This window comes from Panthera onca, chromosome F1 (assembly GCF_046562875.1).
Source record: "Panthera onca isolate mPanOnc1 chromosome F1, mPanOnc1 haplotype 2, whole genome shotgun sequence".
Lineage (NCBI taxonomy): Eukaryota > Metazoa > Chordata > Mammalia > Carnivora > Felidae > Panthera > Panthera onca.
The window spans coordinates 33651497-33674801 of NC_138355.1; the positions used below are offsets into that span (position 1 = coordinate 33651497).

At 39.3% G+C, this 23305-nt stretch overlaps 1 protein-coding gene across 7 annotated transcripts in view; it reads left to right on the forward strand.

The window, feature by feature from the left end:
- Window positions 1-457: 457 nt before the first annotated feature.
- The window catches only part of PACC1 (proton activated chloride channel 1), a 167829-nt gene continuing 144981 nt past the window's right edge, over window positions 458-23305 (forward strand). For 4 of the 7 annotated variants that reach the window (XM_060643876.3, XM_078441315.2, XM_060643879.3 and 1 more), the window contains exons 1-2: window positions 461-699; window positions 9190-9289. The gene's annotated coding sequence lies outside the window, so the exon portion shown is untranslated. Of the gene's footprint in view, window positions 700-1352; window positions 1698-8633; window positions 8743-9189; window positions 9290-23305 lie in introns of those variants that run through there. The other 3 variants (XM_060643881.3, XM_060643877.3, XM_060643878.3) reach the window with 3 other exon arrangements.

The following is a 23305-nucleotide window of genomic DNA, read 5'->3' on the forward strand; positions in this document are numbered from 1 at the left end:
TCGGGGGACGGTTTGGAGATCGGTCCACCAATTTCACACCCAGAGGTAAATAACATGTTACAGGCCACGTGACCAACAAAGGTTTGGACGCAGTCGAAAACAGTGATAAATGGGCCAACCTGGCCCAACTGATGGATTATTAAATAAACACCCAAACCACAGCTTTTCTCTGCCAGCAGGCATAGAAGACTATGAGGAGGGATTGTAAGTGAAGGGGTTGGGAGTCGAGGGCCACGGAAAACTCCCTGACCTTTGGGTCAAGATCAGATTCTGACTAATCAAGGAGGGCTTCCAGGAGGAGGTTCTGGGGCTTCCAGCAGCTTTAATGAGGCTCAGTTGCACTCCTTTTTTTTCATCACCATCTCAACAGCCAACACTTCTCAGTACAAAGGGCTAGAAGATGGGCTCTGACCCCACGGTTGGGTGAGTGGAGTCATCGCCCCAGATCTTTCACGATCCGACGCCTGGTCCCTTTAAGGCATCGAAACTCAGTGAACGTTCTACGGGAGCCTCGCGGCCTCCGCGAGGCGCGCTGACGTCACCCTTCGGGGAAACGGCTGACGTCACCGCGTCCTCGGCGAGTGGGGGCGGGGCCGTGACTCACCCGGGCCGCGCCCCCCGCCCGCGGCGGAGCGCACGTGAGCGCGCGCCGCGCCGGTTTCTAAGTTTAGCTCGGCGGTTTCGGTGGGGTCGGGCGAGGTAAAAGCGGCCGAGGGGAGTAGGTGGGCTGGGGGGGCGGCTCTCTCCGTCCCTGCTCGCCCCGCCGGAGGGCCTCCTGGAAGCCGAGGGTCCGGCCGGAGGGTGGAGCGCGGGCGCCCCCGCGGCGCAGCGCTCCGAGGGTCTCCCGCGTGCAAGCCCGGCCCCGCGCTCGCCCAGCCTCCGAGCAGGCGCTCAGTAAACGAGCCCCCGTTTCCGCCTGTTCGGCGACTCGGGACTTCCCGGAGAGTCCAGGGTTCTGGAAAGTTCTCCCAGGGTGCGGTGTGGGCTGAGGTCCGAACAGGCGCGGGGCCCGAGCCGTCGGGGCCCAGATCTCAGTGGCCATGTGGGGCCATCGCTTAGCGTTTCCGAACTCGGGGGCCCCTCCGGGCATGGCCGGCGTCACCATCAGCGCTTGTTGGGGGTGGGGGGGCTTCCCGGTGGGGGGGCTTCCTGGGACACCTCCTTCCGAATTCGGCGTGGCGGTGGGAGGGACTGTGGCCGTTCTAGGGTCAGCCCAGCCACAGGGGCCTGAAGGTCACCGGATGAGGAGCCAGAGCTGATGCCACGAAACCGCAGGCTCCCGTCCAGAGGAGCGGGGGGGGGGGGGGGGGGGGGGGGGCATGAGCCAGGGGCGTACCAAGGTGACCTTCAGGAAACATTAAATCCTCGTTTTAAAGAAAGTAGCCCCAGACACCTTGGGAAACCGACACTCCCCCCCGTTCTCGTGGGGGGAGGGAAAAGTCGTGGAAAGATGCTCTGTCAGCGTAAAGTGAACTGCGATTTTGACTTTGCAGAGCGGTGGGCCACGTCACAGTGACCTGCATTCCGTTGTTGGTGTGGCATCCTCGGGTTTCACAGGGTTTGTCTTCGTAGGCAGCTTCTTAAACAATGTTCATGAAGCTTTTGACCTTGTTAGATGGAGTGTCAGATACTACAGAAGTGTTAAATATAATGGCCAACTGAGAAAGTCATGTGATAAATGGAACGTTTTCTAACGGGTGGGCCGTTAAAAATTTATTATTTCAAGTTTTCGAAAGCCATTACCTTGAGTTTTTCGTATGTTCTTGTCTTAGAAATTGTGGAATCAAGGTAACTTTGTTGATGATGACCTGAATGAATGACAGAAACCTCTAACTCCAAACGTGTAAAGGTGGAGATTTTCAGATATACGTATGGAAACTGCAAGCGTTGAGGGCTTTATTCCCCTTCCGTGTCCATCTTAACACAGCTGAAAAAGGGCGGACAGTGTGGGATCTAACAGATCCATCCAGAAGTAGGCTTACTGTTTTGTATTGTTCATATAGCCGCAGAAGACTCTTTTTCCTAATATTGTACAGTTGCTACAACATTTTCCTTAATGTAATGCCTGTTTGGGGAGGGACTTAAGGGGAGCAGGTGTGAATGATGATGAATCACATTCTCAAACTGAGCTAATTTCCCTTTGTGTAGGCTATTGTTCTTTATATATGTAATGTGTAGGGACCTTAACATAAAAGTTCTCACATTCAGAAATTAAGATTTTCAGTCCGGAAGTTGAGTTTTTGCTTTTAAAAAGACTTACCCTTGGAACAGGCCACCTGCATCCTGTAGGCGGCCTGTTCGCATTTCTGTAAAGTCTTCCCTGCCCCCAAGATGTACCTGCTCTCTTTGAGCTACTACATCTGTTACTTATTGTTCGCTACACTGTCATTGTTTGCTTAAGTGTTTGTTTCTCCCACTAGACTAAGCTCTTGGGTCTACGGGCTGGTGCCTTTGTATCTTTGGCATCTAGAGCACTGTTAACGTTTTTTCAGAGTATTTTGTTTCATTGAATAAATGTGGGTTTCCCAAAGTAGATTGCACATTTTGCGAAGGGAGTTGTTTTTTGTTTTTTTGTTTTTGTTTTTGTTTTTTTTTTTTTTTTATAGCTGAGGGGATTGAGCTGCAAACATATATAGTTGCTGTAGGAACACAGTTTACTTCTTTTCTAAGCCCACCCTAACTCAACCCCCCCCCCCACTCCCACCATTCCCATCACCCATGAGAAGGGAGCCAAAGAAAATAAAACAAACCCTAAATTATGTTGGGATCTAAGTGATGGGTGTACCTTTAGATTGGGGATTGTAGAACTTTGTCCTGCTCTCGGGCCATAACTGTAATCCACACACTTGACATTAGTTAGGTCCTTGTCACAGGGGAGTTGACTAGTCTTCATTTTTAAAAAAAATTAGGAATTTCAGAATCTCTCTTCTTCTGTGGATAGTTAAGACTGGTTGCTAAATGGGAGTGTCTTACATTGAAATAGATTTATTTCTGTGCAATGATAACTTCATGCCTACCCTGACAGATCATGACCTGGGCCGAAGTCTGCCACTTAACCAGCTGAGCCACCCAGTCTCCCCAGAAGGGCTACATTTTAATATCCATTGTTTAATTAAGAAAGAGTAATGTGTATGTGGAAGATTTTTAACAAGGTTTTAATTAGGGTTTTAGAACGTGGTTCAGCTAAATTTTCCCACACAAGGAGTTACACAAGTGTGATGAAAGGCAGAAAGTAACTTTCATGAAAACAGAAGAAAGAAAGCTAGAAGAAAAGACCAAGGGACACTTTGCTATTGGCTACATTCAGTTTTGACAATTCCTACTTCTTTTCACACCACCCTTCTCACCACTTTTAGGCACTGTTTGACCTGGATTTTTTTCTCAAAATAGAGCTTTCTATAATAATAATTGTAATCATAATCATAATAATAGAAATAACTTCCATTTGTTGAGCACTATGTGCCCTGTGCTCGATGCTTTATGGAATTATTTCAGTTAATCTGTGTGTGTGTGTGTGTGTGTGTGTGTGTATAATCTCAGAGATTTATTATAAAGAATTGGCTCACATAAGTACAAAGGTTGGCAAGTCCAAAGATCTGCAGGGTGACTTGGCAAGATGGAAACCCAGCAGAGCCAGTGATAATGGTTCCATTCCAGGTCAAAGGCAGGAAAAAGCTGATGTTCCAACGCCTTCAGGAAGGAAGAATTCCCTCTTACTGGGGAGAGGGTCAGCCTTTTTGTTTTTCTCAGGCCTTCAACTGACTGTATGAGGCCCACCAATGTTATGGAGGGCAACTACTTTACTTAGTCTACCAATGTAAATATTAATCTCGTCCAAAAACACTCTCGCAGAAGCACCCAGGATAATGTTCGACCAAACACCTGACCACCCTGTGGCCCAATTTAATAAATTTGTTAGCCATCATCCAGATCTATTTTATTTCCAAAGCTCATGCTCTTAATGTTAGTCACAATGTCTTCCTCCTACTCTAAGATTCACAAAGTAGCTTTAACCCTGGGCCTGCCTTCCCCTCCTCATCTGGAAGGAATGTCTGTCACAGTTCATTCCACTCACACGTGATGAACACACCTAATTAGGGCAGGTGTTTAAATGCCAGTAACCAAGCTCAGGATCCCCTTCCCCAATAGCACATAAAACATACAAGAAAGCCATTCCAGCTTTCTAATTATATTCCAAGCTTTCTAATTTTGTATTCACTTAACACTTTGAACTGATTCCCTCCACACAAGCACATCCTACCTGATTCCTTGTTCGGTTCCCTTCATGTCCTCTTTGAAGGGCACCAAGCCAGTGAGCCCATGACCTTCCCTTCTCTCTACTGACCAAACTTGCTATTGCTTACTCTTGACTCATTCCTGCTATCATTGTCACTGTCATCTTAATTTTTTTTCTTTTTTTTACCTAGTTGGCGCTATTCTGTTACATCCTAGGGCACCTTCTATAGATATCATAGATGTCCTAATAACCACTCATTCTTCATTTTTTCACGAACCGCCTCAGAGCATTTGTTCTTAGCAAATTAGTTGTCCTTTAATATCCAGAACGTGGCCATTCCCAGCGAAGTAATACTTTGAATTTTTATTCGTTTTTTTTTGTTACATATTATTAAAGTTAAAAACATTAGAGAACACTAGAGATGGACAAAATCAGATTTTATTGATAGTCAAAAGATATGGTTGAGGCTGTCTAGATTTTAAAACCAAAAATGTTGAGATGGTATTGGGAGAGGACAGTTGTTAACAGATGTTACAGATACTAAGTTATCACTGAAGATATTGTTCCATTCTTCTAGAAGTTAATTTACCAAGCACAACTCACATAAAGGGCATTTTTATTACAGCCGCAAATTAAAAGACACTTGCCTTCCATATTAGAAAAAAGTCAAGTGCATATTTTTTGGTTGATAAATGACATCTGCCACAATTATATGCATTGAATCAAAATGAAAAACTTCTGTTACACAGTACGTTTATTCCAGGGTTTGCAGGGCTGGGAATTAACGTTAGTCCTCTTAATTTAAACTGACTTGGATTATCTGATAGAATAAAAACAGAGTATTAAAGTAGGGATCCTAAAAATCTAAGTTGAGAAGTTTGATTTGTAATTTGGTACTGTTTTTACAAGCTACGTTCCAAAGATAGGCAAGTGACTTTGGTCTGTAAAACAATTATGAGGCTGGCTCTTTTGTAAATGGTTTCTTGGGTGCATTTTCATCTATTGAAACCTTAATAAAAGAGGAGACATCACTTAGTTACCCCATCCTGTGTTTTTAATAGTGTTGTTGTCTTTCTAAACCCAGGTTTGTTGAAAACAATCCTGTCTTTGCCTTTGCATTTTTTTAGAAGCTGAGCTACAATTAGTTTTAGGACACAGTAGAATCTATCAAGTAATAAAGCTAGCTGGTGATTCTTTGTGCTTAACAAAGAATCTATTAAATGTAGAATTTCTAGCATATTCGGTAAGCAGCATTTATGGTGATATTCTGGAAGTTTAAATCATTGAAATTTTTAACAGACTTAGATTATTTTGAGATTTTAAAAATATGTATTGTCTTAGTGACCTTATGGTTATGATAAAGGTTTCGCAATCCAAATCCTTAAAAAAAATCTCGTAACATTTTTCTTATATCCTATTTTAAATGTTGATATTATCATATTGATTAATACCCAATTAGATTATTAGTGTTATAAATAAATACAAAAATTACTAGATTGGCTTCACTCCTGTAAATAAGATTTGTTTTATACCTAAATTGTAAACTATATTTTAAATTTTATTTTATTTTTAGCTGGGTAGTTAAGGTTTCATGCTTGTTTTTTTAAAATCAGGTTTGCTGAGGTAATTTACATGCAGTAAAATTCATTCTTTTAGGTGTCAAATTCTATGAATTCTGACACACACAGCCATATAAGTATTTCCACAATCAAGAGAGAACATTACTACCACCCCAGAAAGTTCACTTGTGCCCCTTTTAGTTAATCTCTTATCCTGACCATGAAATTTTAAATAAAATTAATGAAATAAGACATTTAAAAACATGTCTGATACACTAGCCTTGGGCCATTGTTGTTGTAAACTAGATTATAACTTTAGTGGGAAAGCAAATGTAATTGAAACAAACCTAAGTTTTTGAATATATTACTCAAAAGTTATTGGGTAGAAGTGTTAAAACGAAGTGAAAGATTGATTTAAAAATTTTTTTAAGTGTTTATTTTTGAGAGAGAGAGACAGAGTGTGAGCAGGGGAGGGGCAGAGAGAGAGGGAGACACAGAATCCGAAGCAGGCTCCAGGCTCTGGGCTCTGAGATGTCAGCACAGAGCCCAATACAGGGCTCAAACCCATGAACTGTGAGATCATGACCTGAGCTGAAGTTGGATGTTCAACCGACTGAGCCACCCAGGCGCCTCTGATTTTATTGTTTTATTCCATCTTCATGATGTATGTTTACCTTTCTTCGCCGTATGTCCATCTCAAATATCTTGGTATAACTAAGTCCTTAAAGCATTTTCTTTTGCTAGCTTGTATTTTCGTCTTTTCAGTGAATATTAAAAATAGAACACTCTTCCTGTCCTTCTGAAATAAGTAAGTTAAGGGCAAGGACTATGTCATCTTCATTGTTTATTACCATCTCTTCCATACAGAAGAAGCCTAATGTTGAATGAAAGAACTTTTAAGTTGTTTCAAGCTGAGCAGAGAGGGATTGGAGAATGACTTGGATTTTCTCAAATAAACATTGAGAGTATTGGTAATGCTAGGTTAAAACTTAAAAGTCGGTTAAAAACCTAGGTTTTAGAGTTGGATCTAAATTTCTTTCATCCTTTTTTTAAATTTTTTTAAAGAATTTTTTTATGTTTACTTAGTTTTGAGAGAGAGAGAGAGAGACAAACTGTGAGTGGGGGAGGGGCAGAGAGAGAGGGACACAGAATCCAAAGCAGGGTCCAGGCTCCTAGCTGTCAGCAGAGAGCCTGACAGGGGGCTCGAACCCACGAACTGTGAGATCATGACCTGAGCCAAAGTCAGATGCTTAACCAACTAAGCCACCCAGGCGCCTCTTTTTAATTTTTTAATGTTTATTTTTGAAAGACAGAGACAGCATGAGTGGGGGAGGGTCAGAGAGAGAGGGGGAGACCCAGAATATGAGGCAGGTTCCAGGCTCTGAGCTGTTAACACAAAATCCGACGCAGGGCTCAAACCCATGAACCGTGAGATCATGACCTGAGCCGAAGTGGGACGCTCAACCGACTGAGCCACCCAGGTGCCCCTCTTTCATCCTTTTTTTAATTGAAGTATAGTTGACATCCAATGTTACATTAGTTTCATCTCTGCAACTCACTAGTGAGTTAACAATTCTATACACTATGCTATGCTCACCACCATAACTGTAGTTACCATCTGTCACCACATAACGTTATAACAACGTTATTGACTGCATTCCCTATGCTGTACTTTTCATCCCCTTGACTTACTTATTTTATAACTGGAAATGTTCATCTCTTAATTTCCTTCATTTATTTTGCCTTCCTCTCCTCAACACCCGCCGCTCTGGCAACCACCTGTCTTTTTCTCTTTATGTAGGAGTCTGTTTCTAGGGTTTTTTTGTTTGTTTTTCTGCCTGCTTGCTTGTTCATTTATTTTGGTTTTTGGATACCACATACAAGTGCAATCATACAGTATTTGTCTTTCTCTGTCTTATTTCATTTAGCATAATACCCTCTAGTTCTATCTATGTTATCGCAAATGTCAAGATCTCATTCTTTTTTATACCTGAGTAATATTTCTGTGTGTGTGTGTGTGCACATGTGTGTGTGTATGTATACATACAACATCTTCTTTATCCATTCATCTATCAGTAAGAATTTAGGTTGCTTCCATAACTTGGCTATTATAAATAATGCTGTAATAAACATAGGGATGCACATATCTTTTCAAATTAGTAGTTTCATTTTCTTTGGGTAAATAGTAGAATTACTGAATTTTATGGTATTTCTGTTTTTATTTTTTTGAGGAATCTTCATACTGTTTTCCATAGTGGTTGAAACAATTTACATTCTCACCAGTAGTGCATGAGGGTTCCCTTTTCTCCACATCCTTGCCAACACTTGTTATTTCTTGTCCTTTTGATATTAGCTATTCTGACAAGCATAAGGTGGTGTCTCATTGTGGTTTTGATTTGAATTTCCCTGATTCTTAGTGATGCTGGGCATCTTTTCATGTGGACCTACATTTGAATACCAACCTTATCATTTATTTAGCTGTAAAACTTCAGGCCAATAAATTTCTATGAGCATCCGTTTGCCTACCTATAAGATCACAGTAAAAAAAGTAAAATGCATGTCCTATCAGAGCTGCTATCAGGAGGATTTCAGATTAAAGCACTTGGCAGTGTCTTGCTCATAGCCTAATTCTTTTGAGTTGAAATCTTAAAGAAGGTATTTTAAATCACAGAACACTGCTATCTAAGACAGAGGAGAGAATTCGGTTTTAGAATGAAGATGTAGGTGGCTGGATCTGACCTGTGGGCTCAAGAGGAATAATTACTCTCCCAACTTGTGTTTCCATTAATTACACATTTTGATTTGTTGGATTTTTCTCAGAGAAAAGAAATGAGTGGCAATGGTGAAGAGAAAGGAAACAAGGTGGGGAAATTGACAAGGGGAGAGATACCGACTGAAATAATGATGAATGAAAGAACAAACAGAGAGCATGGCACCAAAAACAGAGTTAGTAATATTATCCCATATAAGCTAGCTTGGTTCGTGGCATCTGTACTAAAAAAGAGAAAGGAGTAAGGAAGTTATATAAACAATGGAAAAAATAGCTATCTAAATATTTTGAAAAAAAAAATACAGTGAGAACCCCAAAGTTTCCTCTTATGCAGTGTTAATTTGTATATATTATATGTTAATGTTCAGGAAACAGTGGTTCAGTTATTTGCTCTGATTTCCTAAAGTTGTTAAATAATTTGATCAATGTAATAATATTAGAGCAGCTACATTATGAACATTATGAAACAGAATACTACTTTTTTTTATCCCCAAAGAGCACAGAAAAAAAAAGACTTTTCTGTGCTCAAAGTGTCAAGGGTGAGGGTAAAATAAGGATGATTTCAAATAAGCAAGATCTCAAAAAAAAAAAAAAAAAAACCTTCTCATTTGCCTTTGTCTCAGGAAGCTGAGGGGGTGCTCTGTCAAAATGAGGGAAGAAACCAAGAGGAAGGCGTGAGATGCTGGCACCAGGGATTCCAACTAGTGTCGCAAAGGAATAAAGGTAACTTTCTGAAATATTCCTAATATGGAAGATTGAAATAAAGAATTGAAGGAGTACAGGTGAAAGAAAAAGTTAGTTAAGAAATTAGGAGCTAAGAAGTAAGAGGAAGAAGAACACATACTCTGAACGTGTGCAGTTTCAAGAACGGGATAACAAATCTGGCCCTTAAGTCTCCTAGCATCCAAAGCAAAAGGGAAAATATACCCACTTGCAAGTTGCCTAATGTCCTTACGATAAAAACAAAGTGGTTGTTTCCTGAAAGACCTTTTGTGGATCTTATAAAAAGGATCCTTTGCTCTTAATTGTATCCCCACATGTGTTTCATGTGACTGTTTCTTACAGTGTACCTTATGGCCCCAAAGCATTAGTAAGTAAAGGCAATTCTGTAAGGACTAAATAGTGCTCTCCAAGGTAGACCAAGGGCTTGTGATTGGTCAGGATATTATTATTTATTATTTGTTTATTTTTATTATAGAGAGAGAGGGAGGGGCAGAGTGAGGGAGAGAGAGAGTCTTAAAGACACTCCGTGCTCAGTGCAGAGCCCAGTGTGGGACTCTATCCCATGACCCTGGGATCATGACAGCCGAAATCAAGAGTCCGATGGTCAACTGACTGAGCCACCTAGGCCCCCCGTGGATATTATTAATTGACATCCCATTAAACTTCATGGGAGGCTAGAAGGAGGTTGGTAGGTTAGTCTGTTATCCTAAACAATTTAGCTCTTTCCCCACACTAGCCCCGTTGAAGCAAAACAAGTTATCTTTGTTTAAAAAACTTTTTTAATGCTTATTTATTTTTGAGAGAGAGACAGAGCCTGAGTGGGGGGAGGAACAGAGAGAGAGGGAGACACAGTCTGAAGCAGGCTCCAGGCTCTGAGCTCTCAGCACAGAGCCCAGCATGGGGCTCAAACCCACAAACTACGAGATCATGACTTGAGCCGAAGTCAGATGCTTAACCTTGACTGAGCCACCTAGGCATCCCCAAAACAAGTTCTTCTAACTACACTTGTCCTCATTAAAAGGCAGTTTTGTGGCATGTTCATTTGGGGTCTTGTGCCCTACCCCAAATGGCTCATCAGAGTATGCTTTCCTGTCTTAATTTCTTTTTTTTTAAGTTTATTTTTATTATTTTGTGACAGAGAGGGTGAGAGAGATAGTCCCAAGCATGCTCCACACAGCACACAGCCTGATGTGGGGCTCAAACCCACACACCCTGAGATCATGACCTGAGCCAAAATCAAGGTCAGATGCTTAACCAACTGAGCCACCCAGGGGTCCTTACTTAATTTCTGAGAGAATTTTGATGAATGCAGTTTTTCTCTAATGCATTACATTTCCAATAATGTTTTAGTACCTTTAGGCTGGATTTTCTGGCTCTTCCATTAATCTAGCTCTGAATATAGTCTAGACAGAAAACTTTCTGATTGCCCTGTTCCTTCAACAGGTAGCATTCGGGATACCGTGTCCCTCAAGCAGTCTTTCATAAGCACTTATTTCCTATAACCAAGCTTATATTAATAATTAAGATGGTATTTAGTTAGAATCTATAAAGTTTGGACAACAAACTAGAATTTTCAGTTGTGTCACATATTCCCCTAACCACTAATGAGAATTTGCTGTGCCACCTGTACAGTCACCGGTTTTGAAAAATTCAGCCCCTATGCTTTCATCTGATATATTTTCCATGAATAATAATTATTAATGGAAAATCAAGTATAATTTTTATAACTCATTGAGTGTTTGCCATTATTTAACCTATAGTTCACTGGTTATTGAACAAGCATTATAAGTATACTTTTAAAATAGCTTTTGAACTAACCTTTAGAAAGATAAACATTTTTTGCTATTAATCTCACATTTTTTGCTATTAATCTCTTTTGTGTCTAGCAGAATATGTTTATTTACACAAAAATAACTAAATCTCTCTGATATCCTAAAATTTGAAACCTTAAAAGTTGATGTCTATTTGTGCAGTATTATTATCTGCTCTTCTCTGGGAAGTTTATTATATTTCAAAGTAATAAACTACACTCCTGCCATTTACAGGTCAGTTATTACTATGGTAGAATTTCTGTTGTCTCTAAGAGAGTCTAAAATGCTTGAAATTGAAGACTAGAAAATGCTGTGGTAGCTCAGTAGAACCCATGGTGACATTTTTATTCTGACCTGAAGTAAATTACCGTGTAGTAACGATTCAGTGAAATAATATTTCTTCCCAAATCAACATTTGTCATTGCTACAAAAATATATCTAACTGTTTCTTTTATTTTTTTATGACTGTTGTTAATTTTTGGCTCTTTTTAAAATGAGAAAAATACTTTTCTCAAATTTGATATGATTTATAAACAACGATCTCTGAAATACTGAATGATGTATTTGTATAAATAAAACTGTCATAAATTTAGAAATCAGTTTTGTAAGTGAGAAAATACCACAGATGTCAAAGAGGGGTTTTTTTGTTTGTCAAAATTTTTTTTTCAAATTTAGGCAAATTATTTTCACTTTAGAAAAATCTGTACAACAAGAATTTTCAGGAGTGATGTTAGCAAGATGGCAAAATAGGAAGCCCTGGATCCTGCTTCTCTCACAAACACACCAATTCAGCAACAATTCATGAACAAATTCACATTATGTAAAATCCAGAAACTAATTGAAAGGCTCTTGCACCCTAAGTGAATATGAAATCAGACTCAGCAAAGCCAGTAGGGAGATTCAGGATCCCTTTTCACCAGAGTCCCTGTTCCCAGCACAGTGCTATATAATCAGGAAGAGAACCCCTAATTCCCCATTTCTCCTAGGGATGGAGAGATTGGTTCGTGCATTCAGCACCCCAGCATTTCCCAGGGGGCTCCCAGAGGACTGGTTTCTATCTTTTAAGTCTTAGAACTCTAATGGGCTAGCAGAATCTAGCCACCTGAGAGAGAATGGAAATAGCAGCTTGGGCTGATAGATGTTATGGATCTTCCCTCCTTCTAAGCATGGAGTGAACGATGTCAGTCTTGGAGCCCTGATGGGTCTGGTGCTGTCTAGCCACCTCAGGGAGAAAGGAGACTGCGGTTTGGACTGATAGATGCAACTGTGTCGCCACCCCTGGCTTAGCACAGAGTGAGCAGACAAAACCCATGCTTCCTACTTCTCCCTGTAGAGAGAAAGAGTTGATAGAGTCCCCCAAACCTTTGGCAGGGCTGACAGTGGGAGTCTTCTCTTGTATGAGGTCAGTCCATGCACACAGGTGCAGGTGCCTGCTTTGTCCAATGTACAGACACCAACACAGACAAGGAAAATGAAGAATCAGGCAAAGGTGTTCCAAACAAGGAAGCAATATTAATTTCTAGAAACTGACCCTAATGAAATGGAATTATAGGATTTACCTGACAGAGACTTCAAAATAACTGTCATAGATGCTTACTGAGATCAAGAGAAAAGTGCATGAACAAAGTGGGAATTTCAACAAAGATGTAGAAAATATTAAAAAGTACCAAACAGAAATCATGGAGCTGAAGAACACAATTGCTGAACTGAAAAATTCACTAGAAGGGTTTAACAGCAGACTAAATCAAGCAGAAGAAAGAGTGTGTGAACTCGAGAACAAATCATTGGAAGTAATTCAGTCAAAAGAGCAAAATGAAAAAGAATGAAAGAGAGTGAAGAAAAGTTAAGGGATTTATGAGGCATCATCAAACAGAGTAATATATGTATAATGAAAGTCCCAGAGGGGAAGAGAGGGAGAAAAGACCAGAAAGCTTATTCAAAGAAATAATGTCTGAACAAACCAGGGGGAGGAAATGAATATCCAGATCCAAGAAGCCCCCAACACACTAAGTGACCACAAAGAAATCCACACTGAGACACAATCAAATTGTCAAAGGTCAAAGACAAAGAATTTTGAAAGCAACAAGATAAAAGCAGCTTGGTGTGTACAAGAGAACCCCCCCATAAGACTATCAGTGAAGTTTTCAACAGCAACCTGCAGACCTGAAGGAAGTGGAATGACATATTCAAAGTGCTGCAAGGAAAAAAAAAAATCCAACCAAGAAAACTGTACTCAGCAAAATTATCCATCATAAAAGATGGAGAAATAGACTTTCCCAAACAGATGAAAGCTCAGAGTTCATCACCATTAGACCTGCCTTACAAGACATGCTAAGGAGAATTCTTCATGTTGAAATGAAAGGGTGCTAAATAACAACATAATAGCATAAGAATACATGAAATTGTGGTAAAGGTAAATACATAGACAAATACAGGATACTGTATTATCATAATAGTGGGTAAGTCAATTTTAATTCTAGTATAAAAGCTAAAAGAGAAAAGTATTAAAAATAAATATAACTAAAAAATATGTTAAAAGGTATACAATATGAATGCATGTAAATTGTGACAATAATAACATAAAGTGTTGGAGGAGAAGTTGAAGTATAGAGTTTTTATACATAACCAAACTTAAGTTTATCAGCTTAAAACAGACTGTTACGGGGGTACCTGGCTGGCTCAGTTGGAAGAGCATGCAATTCTTGATCTTGAGGCCACAAGTTTGAGCCTCACATTAGGTATAGAGATTACTTAAGAGATTACTTAAAAATAAAATCTTAAAGAAATAGACTTACAACTATAAAATAGTTTATGTACGCTCCAAGGTTCACACACACACATACACACACACACACACACACAATTCCTATAGCAGTTACACAAAAGAAAAAGAAAAAAGAATTAAGGCATACCAATGCAATATGTATTGCCACCTACAAAGGAAAACAGAGGAAAAATAGACAAAAGAAGTAAAAGAGTAATAGAAAACAACTAACAAAATGGCAATAATAAAGTCTTCCCTATCAGTGATTAAATGCAGATGGATTGAATTCCTCGTCAAAAGGCATAGAGTGGCTGAATGGATTAAAAAAAAAAAAAAAGTATACTGTTGGGTCTACAAGAAACCCACTTCAGATTTAAGGACACACATAGGCTGAAAGTAGAGGGAAGAAAAAGATATTCCATGTAAATGATAAAAGTGAAGGGGTAGCTATACGTATATTAGAAAAAATAGACTTTAAATTTTAAAAATGTCATGAGACGAAGGACATCATTAATGATTGAAGGATCAAGCACTAGAAAGAACAGTTATATATGCGCCCAATATCAGAGCACATAAATATATAAAACAAACATTGACAGAAGTGAAGGGAGAAATAAATCACAATACAGTAAAATAGGATTCTTTGATATCCTACTTTCAATAATGGATAGACCATCCAGATAGAAAGTCGATAAGGAAACAGAGGACTTAAACAACACTACTGACCAAATGGACCTAACAGACATATACAGAATATTCCACCCAAAGCAGCATACACCTGCTCATGTGCATGCAGATTCTTCTTCAATGTAGATCACACATTAGGTCACAAAACAAGTCTTAGCAAATTAAGAAGATTAAAATCATATCAAGTATCTTTTCTGACCATAATGGAATGAAACTGGAAGTCAATAGCAGAAGGAAACTGGAAGAAAATTCATGAATATGTACAAATTGAACAACACAGTCTTGAATAACTGCTGGGCCAAGGAAGAAATCAAGAAGGAAATTAGGAATACCTTAGAACAAACAAAATGAAAACAACATACCAAAACTTACAGGGTCCGGGATGAGATGGTTTCACTGATGAAGTCTATAATGTTTAAAGAATTAATTGAGAAGAATTTCTCAAACTCTTCCAAAAATCTTCCTGAAGATTAAGGAATATTCACTTTATGAAGTCAGCATTACCCTGATACCAAAGCCAGATGAAGATACCACCAGAAAAGGAAACTACATGCCAAGACTCCTAATGAATATAGACAAAATACTGGCAAGCTGAATCCACCAGCATGGAAAGAAATCCATGTATATACAGAGAATCGGTCTTTGACAAGGGTGCCAAGAATACACAGCAGGGAAAGGATAGTGTCTTTAACAACTGGTGCTGGGAGAACTGGGTATCCACATGCAAAAGAATGAAATTGGACCCTTTTCTTACACCATACACAAAAATCCACTCAAAACGGATTACTTAAAAATAAAACCCCAAACCGTAAAACACCTAGAAGAAAAAAGAAGGGAACAGTTTCATCACATTGGCCTTGGCAATGATTGACACTAAAAGCACTGACATCAAAAACAAAAGTAAGTGGGACTACATGAAATTAAAAGTTTCTGTGCAGCAAAGAAAACAATCAACAGAATGAAAAGACAGCCTATGGAATGGGAGAAAATATTTGCAAACCACATATCTGATAAGAGGCTAATCTTCAGAATATATGAAAAGGTTGATTTATATGTCAGCCAGATGCCCAGATATCTGGTAAGACATTATTTCTGGGTGTGTTTGTGAAGGTGTTTCTGGAAGAACTCAGTATTTGAATCAGTAGACTGAGTAAAGAAGATCCACCTTCACCAAAGTGGACAGGCATCATCCAATCCATGGAGGGCCTGAACAGAGTAAAAATGTGGAGGAATAGTGAATCCTCTCTCTTTTTGAGCTGTGACATTTTCTCCTGCCCTTGCACATCAGAGCTCATGGTTCTTGGCCCTTGAGCCTTTAGTCCTTACCATCAGCCCCCCTGGTTCTCAGGTACTTGGACTCATACCAAATTATACCACCGGCTTCACTCATTCTCCAGATTGCAGACGGCAGGTTGTAGGACTTCTTAGCCTCTATAACCATGTGAGCCAATTCCTATAATAAGTTACTCCTTGTATAAATATACATGTAAATATACTATTGGTACTGTTTCTCTGGAGAATCCTAATACAATATATGAGGAACTCATAAAGCTCAATAATAAAAACAGACCAACGACAACCTAATAATCTGATAAGAAAATATGTTAAGGACTGGAATAGACATTTCTCCAAAGAAGACATAAAAATAGCCAATAGGTATGTGAAAAAATGCTCAATGTCACTAATCATTAGAGAACAACAAATGAAACTCACAATGAGGTATCACCTCACACCTCTCAGAATGGCTATTATCACAAAACAAAAGACAAGTGTTGATGAGACTATGGAGAAATTGGAACCTTTGCAGACTTTTGGTGGGAATGTGAAATGGTGCAGTTGCTTTGGAAAACTATGGAGGTTCCTCAAAAAATTCCCAGTAGAAGTACCATATGACCCAGCAATCCCACTTCTGAGTATCCAAAAGAATTGAAATCAGGATCTGGAAGAAATATTAGCATTCCTATGTTCATTGCAACACTATTCACAATAGCTCAGATAAAGAAAGAGCCAAAACTTGTCTATCAACAGATGAATGGATAAAGAAAATGTATATACATACAAGGGAATACTATTCAGCTTAAAGAAGGTAATTCTGCAATATGTGATAACATGGATGAATCTTGAGAACATTATGCTAAGTGAAATAAGTCAGTTACAGAAATACAAATACTGCATGATTCCACTAATATGATGTATATAAAATTGTCAAGTTCATAGAATCAAAGAGTGGAATGGTGGTTGTCAGGGATTGGCGAGAAGGGGAAATGGGGATTTACTAACCAACAAACATAAAGTTCGTTAAGCAAGATGAATAAGCTATAGGGATCTGCTGTGTAATATTGTACCTATAGTCAACAATAATGTACATTTAAATTTTTTGTTGAAAGCATAGATCCTACCAGTATTTTGGAATGAATCAAATAAGCCTCTCTTATTCCTTCTCCTGCAGTCTCTGTTTCATACCCTCGAATGGGCATGGTCTGTTTTTGTCTATATGCTTGGTGGGCTTGGTGTTCTTAGTGCGTGTGTGTGTGTGTGTGTGTGTGTAATATGAATGTTTCAGTGAGATATCTGCCTTTCCACACCCACCTTCTCTTCCATCTTTGTACCCTAGGATCAGAGTGATTTGAGGGACAGTCATAACTTTCCGACACTTTTCATAAAGGAAGTGTCTTTACATAGTTCAGGTGTCTGCTAAGCATTTTCCTCAAGTAAAGACACATGATCCCCTTGCATTAGATTTACAATTTCAATTAGTAGAGGGAAAAGAGAGACATAAAATCATTTTTAGAAGAGAACTTGGCATAGGATGAGCAAATATCAGGCCACTGGAAATAAACATTCTATGGGAAGAGGGGCCCATAGTCCAACCCAAGCACTGACTTGGGAGACCTGGATTTTACTGCTGGTGCCTCTCTATCTGGGACACCTAGTCTGGTCCCTGGGCCCCTGTTTGTTTCTTTACCTGGAAGATGAAGGGGTTCAGTGACCTTTAAGATTCCTTCCACTTCTATGATTCTGTGCTTTAAATGACTTTTACATAACAGAGTACTTGAATTGCCAAAACTTAAGCCTTAGCCTTTTTTTTGCATTGCTGTATTGTCCCTTCACTACATCGTTGTGATGTAAACATGAGTCTTTCAGAATTTCCACTTTTCAGAGTCTGAGCTGGGTGACTTTGGGTCATGTGATAGATTGCCTAACCTCATTTTAGGCGGCTTCCTTGGATCATCGCATGTTTAGGAGAAAAACAAGCTAGTCTCTTTCAAACAAAAGAGCTTATTCTACATCACTGTTATGTTGGCTGAAAGCAAGGACTTGGTTTGGGTACAGTCTCTACCACATAAATCAAGTCATCTGTAAGAGCCATTGCTCTAATTTCTGTAATTCTGTGACTTTCCACACCTACATCTGTATTTACACGGTAGAATCCTCCATGATCAAATCACAAATTCGTGTGATTCTTTTCTATATGAAAGAGAGGAAGGCAACTAACATTTTTTGAGAGCCTAATATACCCTAGATCTGGTGTTAATGATAATTACCTCTTTTAGTTTTTAAAGAGCTTTAGGAGATAAGCTCTTTATGTGTGATAAAATGGAAATATCTTCAGGATTAGTTGTAATGTTGAAAAAAAAGGTAAAATACAGATGAGCATTTATGGCATAATCCCATTAAGTTTTGTTGTTGCTGTTTTTGTTTTTGTTTCAATGTTTATTTATTTACTTTTTAAAAAATTCTTTTTAATGTTTTATTTACTTTTGAGACAGAGAGAGTCAGAGCATGAACGGGGAAGGGACAGAGAGAGGGAGACACAGAATCCAAAGCAGGCTCCAGGCTCTGAGCTATCAGCACAGAGTCCCATGCGGGGCTTGAACCCACGAACTGTGAGATCATGACCTGAGCTGAAGTCAGGTGCTGAATGGACTGAGCCACCCAGGCGCCTCTGTTTATTTACCTTGGAAAGAGAGAGCACACATGTGCAAGCAAGGGAGGGCTGGGGAGAGAGAGAATCCCAAACTGGCTCAGCCCCACCAGTACAGAGCCCTACGTGGGGCTCAAACCACAAACTCAGCCAAAACCAAGAGTCGGATGCCCAACCAAGCCACTTGGCACACCCCCCACCACTCATTAATTTTTTTAAAGTTAGATCCTGTACATGCCTAGAAAAATTCAGCAAAATTCCACAAGAAAGTGTTAACAGTGGTTAATTCTGGTAAATGTTACTAGGGGTTAAAAATAGAGTAAAAGAAAAATATTTTTACTTTCATTTTATATCCTTTTGCACTTTTTTTTTTTTTTTTTTTTTTTGTAATGAAGAGCAAGTATGAACCTAGTTCTTATATCTGTCCCCTTTAGGAGAAAGGAAATAAGAGACTTTGAAGAGTCAAGAGCATCAATGTTTGTTGTACAACTTATTTTTATTGTTTTCTTCATGTGAAGAAAATGATATTAAAGTAGAAGAAAATATAGTTGGCCTAAGTACAGACAAACGCATAAGCTTATTTTTCGGGTTTTGTTTTGTTTTTATTTGGTTGTTTTTGTTTGTTTGTTTGTTTGGAGGGTTAGAGGGGAGATCCTAATTGTCTCTCTTCTGCTGTTGGAATCTAACTTCCAGCTTTTTGGCAAATGCAGCTCAGGGATAGATGATGTGTGGTGAGATAAAGACTTGTGTGTGCGGTTTGATGCAATCACAGGATTTAGTTGTGGTTGCACAGTGTAAGATTTATTCACTTCTTTATTCTTCCTTGCTTTGGTGTAGAAAGTGTGTTTTGCATTTGAATAAAATGCAAAGTAGAAGAAAAATGTCTGAAACTCTACATGGTACTCATGTCCTAAGACAACTCTAAAACTCAAAGATACTCGTCCAAATATAGAGTTGGCTGAAAAACGTGCTTTGTGATGTTTATAGGTTTGGGTTTAAATAAAATGGCATCCCACCCTTAGTCCCAGGCAAGAGAGGCTTCTGCCTTGGATGCCGGGCTTCAGAGGACCCTGCAAATACATACACACACACACTGTACTAATGAGCACATGAGTACCTCTGTCTTAGAATCTGGTGCTCAACACTGACATGGAACCACCTATAACCCTAAACATCTGCTTCAGTGACTAACACAATTCAGGTCCAATAGAATGCAAATTATGTGAAAATCTTGACTATAACAACATATCAAGTGATTTGACTAAAATGAAAGCAATTATATAGCATTTATGAATTATGTATGTCTTTATTTTATTACTCATCCAATACAGCTCATCAACAGAACATCCAGACTTATCAGATAATAAGGAAATTTTGATGTCTTCCCTGTTTTGCTCATATAAAAACCACAAGTTTCACCTGTTGTTCAGGTTGGGTGTTGTATTAATCAGCTTGGGCTGCCATAGCAAGCTGCCACAGCCTGAGTGGCTTAAACAGCAGACATTTATCTTCTCACAGTTCTGGAGGCCGGAAGTCCAAGATCCAGGTGCCACAAGGTTGTTTGCTTTCTGGTGAGTCTTCTCTTCCTGACGTGCATACATCTAGCTTCTCCCTGTGTCCTCGTGTAGCCTTTCCTCTATGCACCTGCGGAAAGAGCGATCTCTAGTGTCTCTTCCTCTTAGAAGGACACCAGTCCTTTCACGTTAGGGCCCTACCCTTTTGACTTCATTTAACTTTAATTCTTTAAAGGTTCTGTCTCCAAATATACTCACATTGGGGGTTAGGGCCTCAACGTATGAATGTGAGGGAAGACGACACAATTCAGTCCGTAACAGGTGTTATGAAGGTGTTTTTGTCAAGGTAGATGTGTAGACTCTCTTTACTCAACAGTTTGCTAGCTTGATTTATAACTTTTACATATTTAGACATTTGGCATGTGGTCCCCTGCCTGCTCTAGACCCCACGAGTATGAGGAGGCAGGCCGACAACAAAGAATATGTGTATGCTACAATTCGTAGCTAAGAGTGGCTTCCATCAAACCTAGCTCAAGGGTTATTTACAGAAGAACTCGTCAGTGAGTAAGGCTGTCTTTCAGGGGAGTGATCTGTAGTATGAGGTAGTAAGCTGTGTGTTACAGGATATGTCAAAGCTGAGGATGGTTGACCAAATGGCAAGAATGTTGAGAGGCATATGCCTATGCTGAGTAGAAGGTAAAGACGTGATCATCAAGACCCTTCCCAATTTTAAAATCCCGAGAAGCCTCCGTGTTCTAGAAATACAGGCTCTCAGGTCTTCTTCCTCAGTTATATCTTCTAGAAAACAATGCTTGCTTTCTAAATGCTGGAGTCAGAGAAATTTTCCTAGGGCCCTTAGTTTCTTCTGAATGTTTTGCTTTATGTCTATTTAATCTGTTAGGCCACAAAAGCTATTTTTGAGTTGTATGTGCTTTCAAAGGCAGGCAGACTTTTGGCATATTTCAGGTTAAGCTGTAAAACTGCTATTTAGTGAGAAAAACCAAAAACAATCCCAAGCCAAAAATGCATTGCTTTCTACTTCAGATAATTTCTAAACAAGGTATTTGCTTCACATACAATCACAATCATAAGGGGATATTATAATAGATTTTACATTCTCTAGAAAATGGGTGGTACACATATATGTGGAAAACTTGAAAGTATTATTTAGGGGTGTCTGGTGGCTCAGTGGGTTAAGTGTCTGACTCTTGATTTCAACTCAGGCCATGATCTCACGGTTCATGAGTTCAAGCCCCATGTCAGGCTCTGTGCTGACAGTGCAGGCCTGCTTGGGATTCTCTCTCTCTCTCTCTCTCTCTCTCTCTCTCTCTCTCCCCCCCTCCCTCCCTCCCTCCCTCTCTTCTTACCCCTCCCCATCTCAAAATAAACAAACTTAAAAAATAAAGGAAGAAAACATTATTTACCAAGATCTAACTGTGGGAAAGCTGGAGTCATTGATGGTTTTCCTTACCTCAGAAAGCTTTCTTTCAGTAATTGTCTACCTTTTTACAGAAAAGGGAACAAATGCCTTGTACTGAGAATAGTAAAGTAGGAAAAGACTTTAGTGGTAGGTCACCTGATCCTTTCAACTCCTTGTACTAGTAAAGAAATAGACTCAGAGGAGATAGACAACTCGCCTAAGGTTACACATCTGGTTACTAGTAAAACCAGGATGAGACGAAGGTCTCTCCTGCTCCCAATTTGTTTCCATATACTGTGCTGTCATGGTCAGGTCACCAAACCATTCAGAATGTGGACTCCCAATAGTAAGAATCAAAAGCACACTGGAGAGAATAATGTCCTCATTTACAAACAAAACAAAACAAAATTTACCTCACAAAATATCTGATGTTGTGATGATAATTTCTGTTTCTCAGTTCTATTATTCTAGGTATTGAAATCATACAAATAATCCAGAATTTCCAAACCAGAAGGCCATAAGTGGAGGCCATCAAGTTCTCTCTCTCTCTCTCTCTCTCTCTCTCTCTCTTTCTCTGCACCTCAGTGAATGGCATTCAAATCCTGCCATCCTTTTTTCTGTCACTGTTTATCGTTTCTGTATAAAAACAAAACCAGACAAAAACAAAACCTATAGGCATTTATAGTCCTTCTCAATAAAATATTTTAAAACATTGCAGCATATAAATCAGAAAACTCTTTTTGAAGTTTAGAGGGCTCCCAAGGAAACCCCTGTAAGACATGGTAGGCATAGCCAAAGAATATAGGAAAACTAGAAAACCTTCAGTGAAAAAAAGAAGATGGAAACCATAAAAGGTAACTTCACTTGCTTAACACAGACTGTGTGAGGAACTGAAACACGAAGGAAAAGGCACCCAAACTGGAACTTAGGTCAAGTCCACCAAGAAGAGGAATGAGGCCAGGCAGCACTGGAGGCTCACGGTGTTAGAAGCAGAAAACCCAAAACAGGAAATGAAAGTCAAATGACAAAAGACGAAGGGAAATTAAGAATTCTTTATATAAGGAACTAGAGAAATAAAAAGGAAAATATTACCTTATTAGGTACTGGGGAGAGAAGTAAATAGCCACTAGCATATGCGGCCCAGTCAGCATGCACAGAAATTCTAAGGGAGTCAGTACTCTCCCTGTCTCCCGAGAGGCCTCCGCTGCCTGGTATCTGTTACTCATGGGGAATTATCTCCAAAAGCCCCAATTTCCTGAACTGAATGTGAGTTGGTAGCAACAGTGTCTTCTTAAAAGGGTAAACCAGATGATGTTGCTAAAGCATTTAGCATAAATGCCTGGTACCTAATTCATGCTGGCTACATGGCAGCTGTTATTAATGTCATTACAAACTTATTAAGCCAAATATTTATTCTTTCCTGATACTCGTACTTATTTATTATGGATATAGCGTGGCAGTTATAAGACCTTCAAATACACATGTAGATAAGGCCATTGCTTGTCATGCCTGTTTCATCAACATCCTTGATCATGGGTCATCAGTTACAAATTTTACTGTCTCAAATTTATAAGAAAATAGAATAGAGTCAGCTTAAGCAATTTTCCCAACATGATACAGTAAGTCAGTGACTTAGCTGAACACAAGACCTGCATCTCAGAGACCTGTACTCGAGCCAGGATGTTCTGCTAGGGTAAAAAAAGCCAATTAGTTATTTTACATTCTTATTTATAAGCTGCATCATGAAGCATAATCTAAGCAATGATTTAGACTGATTTAATTATAGAAAATGTAAATTTTCCATGTGATACTGAATATTTCTTGAAAGGAATGTCTAGAGCACCATTTATATTTGCAAACCAGGAACAGCAAACATTGAAGGTACAGAAGCATTT